This window comes from Drosophila simulans, chromosome 3L, assembly GCF_016746395.2.
Source record: "Drosophila simulans strain w501 chromosome 3L, Prin_Dsim_3.1, whole genome shotgun sequence".
Lineage (NCBI taxonomy): Eukaryota > Metazoa > Arthropoda > Insecta > Diptera > Drosophilidae > Drosophila > Drosophila simulans.
This window is the reverse complement of record NC_052522.2, coordinates 5,344,658-5,352,950: the sequence shown is the minus strand read 5'-3', so window position 1 is coordinate 5,352,950 and position 8,293 is coordinate 5,344,658.

Here is an 8,293-nt window from a genome sequence, read left to right as displayed (position 1 = left end):
TAAAAATAATCAGATGAGATAAATTTAAGCGTTTCCTCTTTAAAATGAGCCGTAACACTTTAATATGGCTAATAAATGCTGTACGTTTCACGCGATCCATACACTTTTTCTACGGTACACTCATTGTAAATAACTCTCTTTAAAATGTGACAACAACCCATGAAAAGGGGCTGTATAAATTGCGTCTTTGTCACATTTCATAAATAGAACAATTTCATATGAATTATGCGAAAGTATTTGCATATTTTTTGTACCTCCATCTCCACATCCCTGCTGCCCTACGAGTATTTTGATGGTTTCGCTGCCATGATGATGATTCAACTTGTTCTTATTGCCAATCTATATGCAAGCCTTTTTGCCGCCATCATCATCATCATCTTTGTGGGCCCGGATTGGACCCTGTCCCTTTCAGACCAGTCTCTTTTATTCTATTTTTCTTTATTTTTGACTGCCAACAGTTTGCCATGCGTTTTGACTTTTAGTGCTTTTTATATTTTTTGATAAAGTGTTGCCAATTTAACCGGCAGCCATTTGCAGTTGCCCCATACACACACACACATACACACTCAAAGTCACATCCTGAGTCAGCCGCTGAGGCAGCCTTTCTGTTTGATTGCCCCGTGCCCCATTTGGGGGTTTTCCCATTTTCCGCCTCTTTTTCTGCCTTTGCCGCCATTTATGGTTTTTATTTTAGTTGAATGCCTGCGGAAGGGACCGCAGGAGCGCACGAAAATTTGTCTGGTTGTTTGCAGCTTTAAATACTCTTTAAAATATTTATACATCAATTAAATTGCAGATAGTTAATTTACTAGAATTTTAATTTAGCAATGATGTAATATTCCAATGTAAAGTTCTGTGTGGTATTGTATTTTCATTACTCTTTCCCTTTCGGAAAGGTGAATACCCCGTGTAAGAGTACTTTAAAGAGATGTCTAAAAGTATTGAAGGTCTAGGTCGTTCGTCTTTTAAGACTTGTTTATTGTATGCCATTGAAGACCTTTTTGCGGCTTTAAGCCAATATAAAAGAGCGGGGTCTTTTAATCAGTCTTTGATAATGTGGCCAGAGCCAATAATTGACTGATAGAAGTTGAATGGAATGTTCGTCTTGAAAACAGACTTAAGTGCGTATAACCCATCATCCTGGGCCCATTCCACCAGCCAGAGTAATCTTAATTTGGGTTTTATCATTCGTGAAATTTAAAGCGCCCGAAACAAAGTGGAAACAACTTGGACAGGTGTAATTATGCCAGAACACACCCGGCTCTACGTCAATATCTTCAATTAAACTTTCGCTTCAGCATAATTAATTTGGAACAGCGGCGAAAGCTGCTCAGGTAGCTGGTTTGCCAGGTCAAATCGCTTTAATTTGTGAGAGTCTTTAAATTCTGTGATGACCTTTCACTCCATGACCAGTCCCCAAAGATTCCTGAGCTCGGCTAAATCAATTTGTACGCTTTTAATTAAATTCAAATCAGCTTTGAGGGCAAGCTCTCGGGTTTGGGGCTCCTGTTGATTGGAACGTATGATATTTGATTTCTGAAATGGGTATGAGGCTAATGAGCTTGTGGCTGGACTTGTCAATGCCAGTTGAACGTGGGTTAATTCATTTAAAAATAAATTTAGAGCAACGCTTATAGTGCGACTTTCGTTATTGAATTTAATTAACTATAAATGTTTTTTGCTTTAATATTGCTAGCAGCATTCTTCTAAACTAAATATTCCGTACAAGCAATGGGTAAACACAACTGAAACATTTTATTTACAATGCTGGACGGTTAAACAATTTTCCAAGCAAATCACTTCAGTGGTTCAGCAAATAGATCGCTATTGCTGATGATGGCTGAATGTAAACAGAACAAATACAGGCAGAAAAAAAGCTTGGACAAACACCCGGCGAAACATTGATGCAAATGCAGCCCAATCGAAAAGTGAGACAAATGCTGCAGGGCGTAAAATGGTGTTGGTTTGCGGGAAAAGGGAAAAACGGAAGGTGGAAATGGAAAAGGGGATCGCATCCAGCACGGAAATTGGAAATTTCACACTGGGTGATGGCCCACAAATTGGTCAACAGCCGTTGCGTGGCACAAACGCAAACACAGAGAACAACATCCTGTCAGCCATTGGCATTAGTTTCTGCTGCCTGCCACTAAGGACACAAAAAGAAAATAAAATTGACCGGTTGTCACATGGCAGCCGGACTCTGAACCTATTCTATATCGCCAACGAAACGTTCGTACGGAAAAAGGTAGCCTCACATTTTGCGGTTGCCGATTGTGAGAGCCAGCGGCCATTCGGCATCAATTGCAGAAAGAATCCAAAAATCAAAGCTCACAATGCCTTTTGTTACGACTGCCTTTGATTTCCCAATACGTTTTTCTGATATTTCCGTTCTTGTGCGAGGTTTGTCAAAATAATAGCAGTGGTTTTAGGGAAGGCGTTTAATCGAATGATTGCCAAAGTTGTCATCAAATTTAGTTTACATATGACACCATGCCCATTACAGATATTTAAGACTATAATGATTGATTTATAGGTAAAGGATACCCAAGGCAATCTTAAAATTTGTCCCAAACTGTTTACTTATTGATTATATTAATATCACATCAGCCTATAGGCTTTTGCCTTAAATACTTAAAATGAAATTCATGTACATAAATAAACTTTTCTCAGACTTGTCTGCCTTACATGCCTTTCCGAAATAAATGTTATGAAATTATACACCTTACCAGATAGCCACAAAAGGCCCTAAATGTTTGTGCTGCGTAAATAAATATTTATAGCCGTTTAAATTTCGATCTGTGTAGGCGCAGACATACCCTAATTTACTTTAAATAGAATGGAATAGAACTGGATACCCGCTGGGCATGTAAATTCTTTTTCAATTTTATTTCAATTCAGCATTTAAATTCAATTTGGGCAGCACAGCGACAGGACGACAGGGGCGTGCATATGGTGGCTTTAACTTAATCTGATTGTAATGCGATACACTTTACAGTTTGCAGATACAAATCAGCACCCACATCTCAGCTGCCATCCCATCGTATCCTTTGCACACACACACACACACATACCCAGACATACGCACACAGGCGCACAAAAGGACGAGGTCCTCCATCAACGCAGCTGTTGCTTCCATTGTTGTTGTTCTCGGCATTGTTGCTACTGTTGATGTTCTTGTTGCTGTTGTTCTACAGCTTGTGGGGGTTTCGAGGATTCGCGCGTACAAATCAAATAAATTATCTGAGGATTTACAGTAATAAAGTAGTAGATAAACCAAACCGAGCTGAAGCGCCACCATAGAACAAGTGCTGCAGACAAAGAAAAGTATTAAATATGCTTAAATTCAAGCCTACATTTAAGGTAAATAATAAGCTATAATAATATAAAATGAAAATATAAGTTTTTTGCTTAATAATTCATTGAAGAAATAGTAATAGTTTTCGTTGATATGTGATCTGACTCTTTTTTTGCAGTGTAAGAACGAGCCTTCTAGAGTTGCAAGGAAATGAAAATTCAGTTCAGGGTTCACTAAGCTCACAATGAGTTGTTAATGGGATGGAGGTCTACGCAGAAGTGTTGCTGAAATGTGGGTAAAAAGCAACGACGCACTGCGATAAAATCATTCAATACATCCGACTCAACATTCCCAGGCCTTATCAAACCCTGTCCAGCTGCAAGGATATGCCCATTGAGATGAAGAAAGGGCCAGAAAAAGTCATCTTCATTTGGGCCAACTTAATGACAATGACCGACAATTGCTGGTGGTGGGGGGGCCAAGAAGTTATACGCTGTCTGGCATCAAATGTCTTTATCTGTGCGCCGCTTAAAGTCAAATACAGGCACTCAGAGAGTCAACAAACGTGTTTAGCAAACAGCAACACAGATTCGGCAGTACGAGTATCTGCCACACAGCGGCGAATGTAAATGCCGTAATGGAGATTGTGTTTGGGAAATAACCGCGCTGCGTCAACAGTATTTATTTTATTGACATTCCCGCCCTTTCCTCGCTTTTCCACCGCCAGACAATGAAAAGCTATTTTCTGTTTTCTGGTTTTTTTTTCTCCGCTTTTAGCGACAAACCAACCTGACAAAGTCAAAAGAGCTGGCGTTTTGCCGGCGAAAATGAGCGCGTAAAAGTTTATGAGCCGGGCATCATCATCCTCATCATCGGGATCCTTGCACAAGGAGCATCACAGTGATTTGCCACTGTTTGGGCCATCAAAAAGTTTTCAACTTGCATTAGAGACACAGAGGGAGAACTTGAAAACCCAGCCAGGATTTCAGAGCACTGCTCCCCGGTGACCATGGCCAAAAACCGAGACCAGGACCAAAGAGATTAAAACAAAACGAATGCCACTCGAGCGACGGCCAACTTGTCAAAGTCAATGCCAGAGCTGTTTGGAGTTTGAGGACTAAATAATACAATAAGTGTGCTCCTTTTGCAGGACGAGTGATAGTCGCTGGCTCCCAGGACATTTCTGCGTTGGCGGCCAGGAATCGGAAATGAATGGCATTTGTTTTGGCCAACCTCCAGGGAAACGTAGGCCCAGCTTCTGGCCAAGAAAGGAATACAATTTGCTTGCCTAATCAATGCTAGAGCAGTCAGGACCTCTCAAGAAGATTAAAATAAATGCGTTATCCTTCTGCGCAGAAATATACAAAGAGACTCCCCAGATACTTATTTAACTTGGGGAATAGAAGGCAATTAGTTGTGCTTAATTATAAATTATTTAGGTGATTACTTATGGCGAAAAACGATGTAGAACGGATATTTTTAAAATAATGAATATTAAATGTTATATGCCAAAAATTCTTTTCATAATTTAATTTGTATTCCATGTTTGTTTAAGCCTGGAACGAATTCTATTATTTTAAAATATGCAAAACAAATACCTTGACGAGAATTAAAACTCTGACGTGAAACCTGAGATAAAAATTTCAAAAATGCTGTCAAAATAATTCTTAGGAACAACCAACTAAATGTTATTTACGCACAGACAGATTTTGTCGCCTGCAGTCCTTTTGGCCAGAACGTCTTCGTTAAGCCACCTTACCTACAAGAATCTCCGTCCTTTTGTGTGTATGCATCTGGTTCATGTATATTTCATGCAATATCCTGCTGAATATTTAAATTTGTGTAGACAATTTCCGTAGCCGATGGCTTTGACAATGGAATCATTAAGACAAGATAAACCCAAAATTCCCGGCCAGCACAGTGATAAGAATGGTTGAGTGAACCTTTGGCTCAGACCGATTGCACTGCATTTCATTTTGGCCCCCTAATTGCGGCTTCAGTTCAGCTGAACATAATTTATCAGGCAACCGGCAAGGAGGCAGTTGCGTTTGTTGAGTCGTCAGACACACGCCGCAACAAATTGACAATTAAATAGACTGAAGAGCGAGTGCCGAGCGGCGTGGCGAGAAAACTTGATTAAAATTTGCCAGGGCAACGGGGTAACGAAGGACCTGGAACTGGGATCCGGTACAAGGAATCCGGGTGGAGGGGTTTCGTTTTCCCGGCCAGTCACGTGCGTCAAAGGCAGCTGTTGCACACTGTGGTCATCCCCGCTCGCCTGCTCCGTTCGAACGGCATCCAATATATGGCAGCACCGACTTGGCCACGTACGTGACCAACTGCAAAGCTGTCAAAAGTTGTGAAAATTAAAAAATAAAGTCCAACAAATATGCGCACAAGACACAAGAAGCTGCTGCCGCACAGAAGAAAGCCAATGTAGTGCGGTGTCCAGTCAATGGATGATGTCTTCGTAACAGTTGTCCTTAAATAATGCAGAATCGGTTTATGGCTATTGAATGTAGAACATGTGCTTAAGTACAGACTTGTAACTAAAAGAAATTGAAGTACTAAATGGTATTTGCAAATAAAATACAAAGATACTAGTAAATAATAAACAATATCCAGTTAAGCCTCGCGACTCTATTTTTTATCCCTCTGACCTATGTATTTCATGACACGTCTGGCAGGCAGCTAAAAAATGTTCAGCTTGAGGGTAAAAAATAATTAAATTAAACCATCGCACATTCGTGAAAATGAGAGCTAATAATAAAACGAAAATTCGATTCATAAATCTGTCACTCGTCTCTTAAATTGCGCTTGGCTAACATTTTTCCTGACCACAAATGTCCATATACAAACGCAATGATGTCGTTGCCCTGGCCTTTGCATAACACCAAAATGAAAAGGATATATATGGTAAAACAAAACAAGAAATGGACAGTAGAGTTTCGGAGCGCTTGTTGTCACCAGCCACATCAATGGGTCCCCGCACACAATGCAACATTTTTAGAAATGCCAAAAACAGTGCCACACACTCAGACGCACCGATGCATTTTTTTTTTAGCCTTTCCACAATGTCATAGAGCCATCAAAGTCCGTTCGCGAACAATGTACGATGTAATTTTTATGCAGCAAGCACAAATTTCTCTGGGGTGCACTATGTAAAACTGACAGATGAGTCCGCTCCCTGCATCCCAATTCTGACTGGAAAAATAACAAAGAAAACATATATAGAAAATGGGCACTGGAGCTGTATGTAAATCACCGATATATCAAATGTGAGTGTGCTGGGCTGGCAGACCAAAAATGTTAAGCTGTAATTTGCGGCAAAAACTGTTTACTGCACAAAAAAATCCACACGAAACGAACTTTGAAAAGTTCCATTCTAACTAGAACTCCGGGGCAAGTAGAAGTTGTGATCTGTAATGATTTTCGTTGCTGATGAGCTCTGACAACTTTGAATAGTCCGGGGACTGAATGGTGGTCACATTTTTGCAGTCAAAATGATGGATATGTCGTTGTTCGGTCGCTGAAAATTGGAATTATAGATGGAAGAGAAACTAGGGCATGTTTGAAAGCTGACTTCTGAGAAAGGATCATTTACCAGAATTTAATGTACTATACAGGAATATCATTTGAGTTGGCACTCATAATCACTTTTTATAGTTCACAAGATAAAAATCATGATACCGTTTAAAGTGTATTCATATTCAGAGTTACAGACAGAGATTGGCATTTAATTAAACCGTTTGCCACAACTTAAATCAAGTCAAACTCATTAACGGCTTCTTACGTTCCCAGCTGAAGGTACATATACATGTAGAAAATCTCAGACAGAGAAAATGAAAGCCCTTTTGCACAGTTTTCACACAGCCCGCACAAAATGTGAGCCAAAAGAACTTCAACCAAAAGATTTCTATCAGCCCGAGCAAACATCCTGCCGTAGACCCCTGCTCTTCAGTCCATTCAGAGCTGGGAAAAGCTAACCAAAGTGTTGCACTTACTGCATTTAAATGAAATTAAACATATTTCCTGCAGCGACAAAGCCAGAATTAATTTGTTGAATGCGCTCGCAAAAGGGCCAGGGGCGTCGAGAAATGGAGGGGGTGCCGCGTATTTTGTAAGATGAAAGTTTTGCGCTTCGAGCTTATCTTAAGTGTGCTCCACGCTTTTGCACTCAACTATTTTTGCAATGTGGATGAGAAGCTGGCTGTAGGCAAAACTTTGCCGACAAATGTGGTTTCCGGTGCTGTCTCACTTCCACCCTACCTCTATCTCTATCTCTACATATATATAATGTAATATATATATAAGAGTATATATATGCGGCTGTAAGTGGCGTCTGAATCTTCGTCTCGCCGTGGCATAATTTTCGCGCTTTTGTGCGCACAATTTAAATGACTTTTGAAAAGTTTCTCGAGTGGCGCAAAGCAGGCATTTCAGATAAGAGTGCAAGGTGTCTCCGTTCCCCATTTCTCCGCCCCGAAGAATCTCTGTTTCCCCCTTCAAAAGCCCTGTAATTATGATAATGTTAGTGTGCCCAAGTGGTTAGCCCACAGATGTGTGGAGAACTTTGCGAGTGCTGAGGAAATATTGCGTATACGCAGTGGGGTTGCGACCGCAACGTTATGCCGTGCACAATGGTGGCAAGCAAAATTGTTTCCACTTTGAATTAACTTTTTAAAATTTATTTTAAATATTTGTAGTAATATTTTGCATAGCCTCCTTAAACTTACAACTTACTTACCTTTCTTCGCACTCAATCATTATTCCATCAGTACATTTAAACTATAAAGCCATTTACTCCAAATTAGACCCCTTCTCATCCCTGTTGATCCTTTAATAGGTTACTTTGTGGTAAACTAGGGGTTTGGAGCTGCGTGTCGAGGCTAATTGCTGAACGACGACGCTCAGGTTGCTGAAGTCTATGCAAATAACATTAAGTTATGAAACATTTTTCTTGTGCGGTCCCAGAAAGTGTTTAGCATATTTTGTGTG